Below are 11,702 nucleotides of genomic sequence, written 5' to 3' on the forward strand. Positions count from 1 at the left end.
GATGTGAGGACTCTAAAACTTCACCTGAGCCTCCCTCGGCATATGGGTGAGTAGATAATGGCTGAATTTTCATTTTTGGGTGCACTATCCCTTTAAAGGAAGACTTCACCCTCAAAATGATCATTTGTTTATCCTCTATTACTTATGTTGAGTTCATGAAAAAAACGTTTCCTCTCGTCCCTCTCGTCCGTTATGCGGTCACATGATCAGTGTTTCACAAACACATGACTTTGACCTAAAACAATCTCATTTAAAACCTGGGTCTTCAACAGATGGTCCTCAGAGTTACTGCAGGGAGGAGCCATGTTATTTTTTTATAATTTAATTTAAGTTTTTGTTTTGTAAATTAAAATATGTCTCACAATATGAATGAACATACATCCAACATATTATTAGCAAACACTGTTACCTATGAATCCTCGCTGACACTAAATCACTGCACTTCTCCACGATGGTGAGGTGAGCGAGTTAGCTAACACGTACTATTGAAACATTAATCCATTCATTGTTCGTAACCGCTCATGTTAGGGGTTGGTACCCACCTGAGAGGTGAGGTTCACCTTCTACAGGTCACCAGACTATCACAGGGCTCCGGCCGCGGCTATCACTGGTGCAGAAGCATAAAGACAAAGTTTTCTTCACAAGTTCAGTGTAAATAGTGAGTTCCTTTTACTTTGTGACTTTCACCTCTTGGTGTCTACAGTCACATCTTCAAAGCAGCAAAGAGCAAACAGGCAGGAAGACAAAGAGAAAAACAGGAAGAGGTCAAAGTCTGGTTTCTCAGATAAGAGATTATTTTATACTTTCACTCTGCTCGCTCAGAAGGTGTGTCCTGGGTGAGCAGAGTGACTGCAGAGTCAGTTCCCTCCTGTCCACAGAGAGTCAGGCAGTTACTCTTTTAATCAAAATTATTTTTGTGTAACAATTGCATGATTTCTCATGATGCTAAACATGACGGTAGTGTTATCAGAGACAGTGGGATTATGTTAGTGGAACACTTCCTAGTTAAAGGTCCAGTGTGTCAGATTTAGGAGGTTTTAATGGAGTCTATCAGTGAGGATCACAGATTACAACCAGCTGAAACTGCTCCTGGTTAGAATTCCTTCATTGTCCAGGAGCTGAATCATCCTCAGAGGTCTCTTCCTCTCAGAAACAAACAGACCAGCTGATTTAAACCGGTAAAAACACTGAATAAAGACGTTTCAGTTGCGATGCTTCTCAGTGCGGAGGTGCTGCTGATTGTGAAAATGTGAATGTCCCTGTCTAGAGTCATTAAGTGAGTTTCCATTAACCCTAGAAATGCGCAAAACCTAAATATCGCAATAAAAAACTGGTGATGGAAACACCTACATTTCAAAATCGTCAATACAGAAGTATATCGCAAAAGTGTAATGCAAATATACGTCACCGGACATGACACTGGGGGTCACGTGATCGGTTCAGGGTTCACTCATTCAAACTAATAAGGACTTTGCCTTTGGAATGCCACTCGCTCGCTTCGTCTTCGGTTGTAGACGACTGCAACAGCAGCAGTGGAAACCAAGATGATTGTTCCAGCTCACAAGAGATTTGGAATGCCCATCTTACTTCTGCAAACAAAGTGGAGTCTCGCGGGACGACATTTTACAAGAATTACAGCTCATACGCAAAAAAACTTTTAATGGAAACACCTACAAGTCACAATTGTACTTTGTCGAAACTTTAGAAATATTGCATTTCTTTTGCGCAAAACTGTAATGGAGACACAACTAGTGTTTGGTTTGTCCGTTCCAGGCTACTGTAGAAACATCTCCCTGTGTAGATATAAACGTCTCATTCTAAGGTGACAAAACACATTGATTCTTATTATCAGTTGATTTTACACAAAACATACTGACAATCTAATGTGCTGTTTAAATCCCTCACACTGGAGCTTTAAAGGTGTTTTGTGTGAGGGGTTGTTTGTTTGTAAGTCTCCCTCTGGTGCGTTTGAGGGACTTTTCGTGTCAGTTAATGAATCCAGATAAACACAAAGAAAACTTTGACGTGTTTGAACATGTGCTTTTAAAACTGCGGTGTATTAAAGTGTTTTCTCATCACTTCCTGTTCTCACACACTCACTGACGCTCCTCTGCGGCTGCTGGAGTTCAGCTGCAGTGTGTTTGTGGTGTTTGGTATGTGTGTGTGAGTGTGTGTGTGAGTGACATTCACCTGATGAACTGAGGATGTTGGAATTTCCCAGGTTGTTTGTGAACCACAGTGTCAGCTCTTTAGTCTGAGCTCGGCACAATCGAACACTGTGACAGACACGTGTGCTGATCACAGGACGGTCAGAGACGGAGCAGGTTGGAAAAGCCGGAGAAGTGAAATGTGACAGTGAGAGAGATTTTAGACATCCAGTGGAAATTCATCAGGATTGAAGCAGAGCACAAACATCCAGAGGTGATAAATACCAGAGGAAGATTAATTACATGTTCAAACCTCTGATCTGTTTTTCTGGTTCGTCCGCTTGACTGGAAAATACGTTCACATATCAGTACTGTAAGCAGAAGGTCAAGGTACTTGTGCTTCACCAGAGTATCTCTGTTTTTACTTCTGCTGCACCACCTAAGAGGGAACACTGTACTCTTTACTGCACTACATTCATCAGCTGTAGTTACTCTACAGATTAAAATGTTTGCACTTAAAACATAATGCACATACAAAACGAGTATTAAACGTCATCTCTTGGCATCTTTCTGCAGTAATGCTGGTTATAAAATGCTTCTTTGACTGGTTTATCATCCGTCCATGTCATGCAGCAGCAACTGAATGAATTAGGCCTTTGTCATTATGTGTTATTGTTATGTACTGCTGTGGAGTTAAGGTCAGGCAGTTCATCTCATTTTATTTTCAGTGTTGGCCTCCAAAGATGATTACCTACCCAGGGGTCTCATTTATAAAACAGTCTGTAGGATCCATGCTAAAAATGAGTGTTCAAACAAAAGCCAAAAATGGCATGCGCCCAAAAAATGTTCAACAGTTTCTACAATCAGGCGTCTACCTCACCATCTACATCGCCAATTTCCCGTCTCCCAAATGTTCGGAAGCAGTTGCTCCCGTCAAGTCAGTTTTTATAGATCACAAATTTTGCGTGGGAAGTGGCGTACACCTCTTTCAGGCCTCATTTTGTGTGTTCTCAGTATTTATAAATGAGACCCCAGATCACCAGAATACATGTTGGCAGTGTACGTTACCCAACCCCTCTGTTTTTTTGGGCACAATGCCCATGGCTTTTTTTTTTTTTCATGGCATTATCACAGCTGGAAACACAGCAACAGGTCGCTAAAAAACACCCAGCGCTCTGCAGCTTGGCCGGCCCGTCACCATGTGCGGATTATGAAACAGTTGGGCACAGATTCGCAAAAGGCCCCACCACCTCTACAACATAGAAGCAAGACACACAGAGTCTGTGATAGATTTGCATCTCTTTGGAGTCATTATGCATCTTTTTCTGGTTTTGAGTCTCTATAGCTACTTTTACACTGCCAGATTTTCCACGAATGTTGGGCCGTTTTGGTGCCTAGCTGCGAGCGTTTAGACACACAGAGCTGGATTGGCGAGTTGATCCAAGGTGCCCAATTTTCCGCCTCGTAGGGTAGACATATTGGCAGAACCCTTTTAGTTTAAACAGACCGTGGCGGCCTTCGGCAACGGGAGGGGCTGTTGATGACTTGTGGGAGGAGCTGTTGATGACGCCGCACGTGCGAGCCACTGGCGGTGGATGAACAGGAAACAGCTGATAGCAGGAATTNGGCAGGCGGCATTTTGCTGCACTCCCTGATTTTGTTTTTATACTGCCAATGCTGAAAAAAGACTGATTGGGTTTTCCTGCAAATTTGCCCAACTCCTGTTTAAAAAGGGCTAATGTGATCATTTTGGTCTCTTTTAGGTAATTTTGTGTCTTCTTAAGTCATTTAGCGTCTCTTTGTAGTTGTTTTTAGTTGATATTGTATCGACTCATTTGACAGATACCGATACGTCCACCTAATGTTAGTGATCATCAAGTCTCTTCTGTAGTGAAGTTAACATCATATTATACATACATACTCTTATCGTGACGGCCCACCAGCAGATGGAGACATGAAATACAATACTTTTTGTCGTATTTTATATTTATTCATTGTGCAAAATAATAAAAAGCATGTTGGTTAATTCTGATTGGTTCATTTTAAGGCCACTATCGGCCGATACCAATGACATGCCGATATTATCGTGCATCCCTAGTTGTTTTGTATCTCTTCCTGGTCGATTCGTGTTAATGTCAGTGACATTTTGCAGGTGAAGGCCCTGATAATGTCGACCCCTGAGCCTGTGCCTGGTAGGCCTCTCCTAGGTGTCTCACAATCCACCATCCTCTCCACCTCCACATGGCACAGTCAGCTCAGACACTGCGTCACTGCAGAAACATTGATATGATACATATGAGACATACACATGTAACGTATCCATGGTTTGCAGAAACGAACACCAACGTTTTCTTCTGGTCAGTGGACTGTGTTTTGTCTTGTGTTGTAAATCAAGCGCACCCCTTTTATTTACAGCTACCGCTGCTCCCTAAAGACCAGACTCACTCTCAGCCAGGCTGAGGCAGGTTCAGTTCACCTCCAGACTAAACAGATGAATCAGATTCAGACTTCAGGAACATCCACTGTTAAGAGGAAAAATGTTTTTTTTTTCTTAAATAAAAGTTCAATAGATGCACAATGTTTCTCACAGTGAATAAGTGTGTTTAATAATCTGTGTTGACCAAAATAATCCTGATTATGATTTTTGCCGTGATGAAGCATCTCTGTGAGAAGGTCTGAAAATGTGATATAATAATAAAACATCATTCCTGCTTGTTTCAAATGTGGGCTTTAAATAAATCTGAAGATTGAGTCGATTCTCTCTCTGTACATTAAGTTCATTACAAAGTGTGTCATGTCTCATTTCTCTTTCAGATTTTCAGAGTAAAGTCTGTTTCTCTCTACGTCTCTGCTGTCAGTGTTTAAATATTTCCTGTTCAGGTTAGTCGAAGATTTGTATTTGATTCAGTTTCTTATTCTGCATCATGTTCCTCCTGCTCTTTGTCACTTTGCAGAACAGACGAAGGGTTGTAACATGTGTGTGTGTGTGTGTGTGTGCGCAGTAAGTAGAGCAGTATGAGAACAACTTCTTCTGCATCCGCAGTTCTTACCAAACTTCCTGTTGTGACCACAAAATGATTGCAGCACTTCCACCTACAGATTCTGTATCATACATGACGTGTTAACCAACACTTCCTCTGACACTTTAATCTTTACCTTTAAAAACTCTTAAAACAGAAACTCCACAGGTACTGTTGCTCACCAGCAGGAGGCGCCAAATATCTACTTTAGAGTTCATCTTCATCTTCATCCTGTCCATCATCTGTTTTAAAGACGTTCATCCTCCTGAAAAGTTTTAGCTCTAAATATTGTGCACATAAAAACTTTATAACAAACAGATTCAGTCTAACATGTATCAGGCTGCTGAGTTATTGACGCTTCAGTGACTCACATCAATACAATTCTAACAATTAAAAGAGTGTGAGGTGGCTGTAGCTGTTCCTCCTCTTCATGCTGAACCTGAGATGTCACCTCAGCTGTGAGCAGAGTCGTGTTCAGGACACATTTTACAGACGTCCACCAACAGTCAGGAGGGCGTCCAGAGCAGCTTCTTCCTGTTCTTTAATCTGTCTGAATCTGTGTAGTCGATCATCGTCCACTGTCACTGCACGTTATGTTAATTTGTTTAATGGCTTCAATGAAAGTGACCAGAAGTAACCCTGCAGACAAAGTGCTGTTCTCCTTCACACTCAGGATGCTCTCAGACCTAGAGTCGTCTCCTTTGGTCTGAATCAGGCGGACCAGATCAAATCAGACCTAGAGTCGTCTCCTTTGGTCTGAATCAGGCGGACCAGATCAAATGTCTTGTGTGAGAAAGCTGCTCTTGATTGGTCAGAATTTCCATGTGGGAAAAATCCAGGAAGTAAAGCAAACGTTGAAGAAGAGTACACTTGCAAGATAAATGTGACACTTTCTAATGTCACAATGGAGGGACAACTACGCAGGTTGATTTTAGCGCTGCTCATCGTGGACTATATTGCTGTCATTGTTCATTTTAGTCAAACCATACAGTTTGAAAACGAGGCGCGGCTCCAACTAGAAAACAATGTTTTGATGCATTGGATGTGCTGAATGTGCATATTAAGGCAGTACAGGAGGAGGTGCACATTAATAATCCTCCAGGACTGTAACATGCTCATGTTTAACCCAAACAATGTGTCATGTGACTGCAGTTGCTTCACATCCAGGTCGGAACACCTTCTCACCACAAACCAACCGCACCAGAGTTCCTTTGGAACCGGACTGAGACCACCTCTTCAAGAAGGTCTCAGTCCGGTTGTTTTGGTGCACACCTGAGTGTGATTGCTGTGTTCACACCTGCCCAAACGAACCGCACTGAGGGGGCAAATGAACTTGGGCTTGATTGAACCGAACCAAACAGTGCAGGTGTGAAAGCAGCCTTAGAATTGTTGTGTTATCACAAATAAGCCATTTATGTCTACACAGAGAGCAGGTCCTCGTCTATGGAGATCACCATGTTTCTCATCATTCAGTGCAGATGTGTTCTTGAAGGTCATATCAGTGACAGTCCGACACATCAGCTGTACATCTTTTGCAGATTGTCTTTAATGTGCTGGACGAACAGAAACATGAGGACGAAACTTTGAACCAGAAACAGTGTTACTATTCGACTGGTCATCGGTTTTAAATGCGCTGTCATCCATCATTGTGACTTCTGACAGCTTCCAGTCAGCTTCTAATCAGCTGTCAATCACCTGTCATCTGTTTGCAGCTCAGTCGATGTGATGCGTCCCGCTGTGCAAAGGATTGTGGGTCAGAATATCCAGAAAAGCACACTGGCTTACATACAGCAAAATCAGACCGGATGTAGCAGACCATCCTGGTATTTCTGGCGTACTGTATTTGACACACGATGTATTGGGACATACAGTCAGTGTGTGGCTTCATGCTTCAGGCCCCGTCTGAAAGCAGGTCATTTGACATGTTTCATGTATGACCGGAGCCGCTGCAGCCTCGGCGGCCTCTCAGCTGCAGCAGCAGAAGGAGGTTTCCATCCCTCTGAGACTGAAGCTCTCCTGCCAAGGTTACACTTAGTGTTCACTGCTGCTGCTGTGGAATTTATTATCAGCCTATATTTATTCTTCTCCGCTGGGATTCACTCTGCTGCTTATTTCAGCTACATTGGTGGTTTTTAACATCAGAGAGGAATCCTCACTGCTGCTGCTGCTGCTGCTGCTGCTGCTGGGTAACAACCTCACACTGAGGTTAATTAACAAACAGTTCAACAACTTACAGTGTTCATATTACACAGTGTATCATACATGTGCATGTACATCTTTACACTCTACATTTTGGAGATAAAGCTGAATTTAATATGTCAGGCATAGCTGGACAATAAACATAAAGCCACAGTGAGTTAGCCTAGCTTAGCTTAGCATAAAGACTGGAAGCAGATGTGGTGAGCCTGGCTCTGTGCAAAGGGATCAAAACAGCTCTCTGATTAGCATGTTTATATGTGGTTTATTGAGTCTGAACAAAAACTGAAGTGTAAATCATAAAAATTACGAAAATGACTTGCATAATTTTTCCATACTCCATCATAAACCTGCAAATGATTGTCTTTACAGTTTTTTGTTTTTATGTTGTTTGATAAAATAACAGATTATAGAGTAGATATATTGGTACCACTTTATAAATCTCCTCTTATTAATGCAATACCTGCATCAATAACTGCTAAACAGAAAGTATGAACATCGACGACAGGGACGTTTCACAACCTGGCAACCCAGTACACACAACCCTCATATCAACAAGTGAACTTTGTATTTGCAGGAGACGGTGATACTGATGGTGATCATACCGTGAACTGTTGCTGACCTACGATACTGAATAAAAATGTAACTGGATGGGGAATCTCTCCTTTATTTGGTTATATTAAAGCCGCTACAAGCGAACTTTTAACTGGATATGCAAAAGTCTCTCGTTTCTGCTGATGTCTGTGCGTGACCTACAACAGCAAATGAGACCATCGGTGTGAAGATAAGCTATTTCTATATAGTGTATATCCATACCTGTAGGAAACTGTCTCCGGGTCCGCCCCAGGTCGCTTCCAGGACGAAATGATTTACGGCACTCAGACGAAACACGTCATCTTACCTAGCTGCTTACATTTATAGTGACTCTTATAAATAGTCGCTATTCCTCTTCCTCGACCCGACGTCCGCGGGGAGTTAAAATAGCAGCAATCATCGGGTAAAAGTTCTGTGAAAGCACTGGACTCACCAACAGTCAGCCACGTCTCAGTCACACAGAGAAAATCCAATCCTCAGGAAATCCTTCAGGATAATCATTTTGTTCGCTAGCGATCTAGCATTTACCAGCCCAATCCTGGCAGGAGCCGGCGGGTCCACAGCGTTAGCTGTCCGGGGAGCCACACACAGAGGCCACAGGTTGCGTAGATTCACCCCGTGCCAGCGGGGACGAGGAGAGCAGGGGCTGCGGGGCTGGAACACCTCATCCGGGCCGGCGACAGGTACCTGCCAGGCGTCGACAGGGTCCAGCGAGTGCCGAGAAATAAAGAGGCGAGGCACCGCTCCATACTCAGTCCAAGAAGCCGTGGAAGTGCTCGCCAAACAGGCCTTCAGCTTTACCAGCCGACCGCTGTGTTTACCCCGGTGGCGGTGGCGCTTACACCGGAGAGGTGGAGCTGGGGCGCGGCAGAGGTACGACAGCAGCGACCCCTGTCAGTGACCCCTGAGGAGAGACAAGATGGCGGTACCGAGTGACGGCAGGTTCGCTGCTCTGAGAGAGTTTGGAGAAACCAAAGAAAATACGGACGATATTAATGAAAGTATTCAAGAATCGATAGCTGATGCAGTTACCAAGGCAGTTGCCGACGGAACGAGTGCTTTGGCTGACGGATTCAGCAAGAAGAAGCCGACTACGTGCGGCGCTCACAACACAAGGCAGTCAGCATCAAAGGAGGGTGCTGGTAAGGACCTGAGCGTGGGCGACTTAATTAAAGAAATCGTCCCGAAAATTATAGATGCGCTGACTCCGTTAATAAGTTCCGTAGTGACGGCGGCTGTAAATGAATCTACTAAACTCTTGCTCCAAGAGTGGGGAAAACACATGGACATGATCAGAAGAGGACAAGAGTCAGCTGTGAAAGCAGCGACCAAAGCTGCGATGGAGATAAGCAAACTGAAGTTTGAGTGTGACAAAGTTGAGCAAACTACTCGCAAGACAAACATTATCATTAGAGCAATCCCGTTAACAAACGGTGAGAACACAAAGAAAGTAGTAGTTGATCTGGCAGCCGAGATGGGAGTGGAAATGAAAGAGCAGGACATCAGCATAAGCTACCGTCTGCCAGGGAAACGTGGAAGAGTGCACGAGCCTAAAGATCAACACCGCAGCAGAAACATTTTTGTCAAGTTTGTCAGGTATGAAACCAAACTTCAAATTAATTATGAGAAACAAAAAACGTCTAAGGAGTATTGATGGGAAAAACAGAGTCTTTATTGAGGAAGACATTACGCCTTTGAGAGGAAAGATCCTGAGACAAGTGAGGATGGATCCAGAGATTAAAAGAGCCTGGACAATGGACGGTAACATCTGTTGCATCATTAAGGACAACGATCAGGAGGTGAAGAAAACCATCTACTCCGGTGATGAGCTAATGTCCAAACTGGGATGGTCTGCAGAAAAAGCCCAAAGTGTCGGGATTTATGTAGACTTCCCCAAGGCCAGCGCTGCAACTTGTATCAAGGCTGTAACCTGTAAAAATTCTTCCGGTCGATTTAAGACTAAACAGGAGACAGATATCAAATTCCTTGGACTAAATGTGTGTGGATTACGTGCTAAATTTCAACTTGGGATTCTTACAGAATACATTAAAGACTATGACTTTATTTGTTTAACAGAGACCAAAACAGATAAAACCTGTAAATCAGACTGTGATGGATTTACTCCTTTCGTGCTAGAAAAGAAGAAATCAAGTTATAAACATGGTGGTATACATGGGGTATGTCTATTAGTTAAAAATGAGTTTGCAAATTATGTTCAGGAGATAAAAGACATTACTTCTGACGCCATCCTGTGGACTAAAGTGGTCAAAGCAGCTTTTGGGGTTGAATTCATCTTGGGAATAGTTTATGTGCCACATGAAGGATCTATTTTTTTCAACAAGGACTATTTTGGAAATGTTTCCCAAGAATACAGTTTACCAATAGTGATGTTGGGTGATTTCAATTCAAGAACTGGTACTCTGAGTGACTCTTTGAATGTAGGTGACGTGGGAACGAATATTAGAAATGGGCTGTCTTTTGATGGCGAAATGCTTTTAAACAGTGACATAAATGATTTTTCTTTGATGGATCTACAGAGGGTCAGTGAAGATTTAATGACTAATAATAATGGTCACAGCCTAATTGACTTATGTCAAAGTTCAGAGTTGAAGATTGTAAATGGAAGATTTGGGTCTGATAAAGGCATTGGGCGTTACACCTGTTTTAACTATAATGGTAACAGCGTTATTGACTATGCCATAGTGTCAGCTTGTTTGTTAGCACAGATTAAATATTTTTGTGTGGATCCCTTGGACAAATGTTTGTCAGATGTCCACTGCCCTATTAGTTTAACTATAAGAGCTAATAACTTGGGTACTCATAAGTGTGAAACTCTTACAGATACTGCTTATTATGATCCCGAAAAAGCGAATAGACACATGGCCCATTTAATGTTTAAACACCGATGGAAATCTGAGCTAAAAGCCACATACCAAGAATCCTTTAATTTAGAAGTTATAAAAATGTATGATTCAATGATTGATGCGATTAATATTTCCAATACAAATCTGGTTGAAATAAATAACATTAGTAAAGGTATATGTGACATCATGGTAGATCCTGCTAAAAGTTTGGGTTTATGTAAGGTATATGGTCAGGATCTGTACAAACTTGGTAGAACGTCAAAAAAACTACAGAAGAGAAAACCCTGGTTTAATGCTGAATGTGTTGAGGCCCGTAGAAAATATTTTAAATCCATGAATATGTTTAAATTTAACCGCTCTGCTCAATGTAAAGTTGAAATAAAATGTATAGCTAGAAAGTATAAATCCATCATAAGGAAATGTTCAAGGCAGTTCTATGATTCTTTACATAGGAAACTTCGTACACTTAAGAAATCTAATAGTAATGAATATTGGTCTATTCTAAATGCAGGTAAACAGGTATAGTCCCCACTGACTGGTGTTTAGGAGTGATAAAACCATTATACAAAAACAAGGGACCAGTAGATGATCCTGAAAATTACAGAGGTATTACTTTACTTAGTTGTATTGGTAAGCTTTTTACGACTGTAATAAATTACAGACTAACTGCTTATATAGAGTCTGAAAGAATTCTTGGAGAAGAGCAGGCAGGGTTTAGGAAAGGCTTTTCAACCCTTGACCATATTTTTGTTCTTCACTCACTGGTTGAATGGTACCTGCATAAGAAAAAAAGACTATATTGTGCTTTTGTTGATTATAAAAAAAAGCGTTTGATTTGGTAGATAGGTCATCACTATGGTTTAAATTCGTTGCACTTGGTA

General features: G+C 42.1%; 1 protein-coding gene across 3 annotated transcripts in view; it reads left to right on the forward strand.

Moving 5' to 3' along the window:
- The window catches only part of tgfbr2l (transforming growth factor beta receptor-like), a 397,772-nt gene that overhangs the window by 64,397 nt on the left and 321,673 nt on the right, over positions 1–11,702 (forward strand). The window contains exon 9 of one of the 3 annotated variants that reach the window (XR_007570231.1): positions 5,933–6,481. The exons of 1 other annotated variant lie outside the window; for it this stretch is intronic. The gene's annotated coding sequence lies outside the window, so the exon portion shown is untranslated. Of the gene's footprint in view, positions 1–5,882; positions 5,899–5,932; positions 6,482–11,702 lie in introns of those variants that run through there. One more of the 3 variants, XR_007570232.1, reaches the window with a different exon arrangement.

This window comes from Epinephelus moara, chromosome 7 (genome assembly GCF_006386435.1).
Source record: "Epinephelus moara isolate mb chromosome 7, YSFRI_EMoa_1.0, whole genome shotgun sequence".
Classification (NCBI taxonomy): domain Eukaryota; kingdom Metazoa; phylum Chordata; class Actinopteri; order Perciformes; family Serranidae; genus Epinephelus; species Epinephelus moara.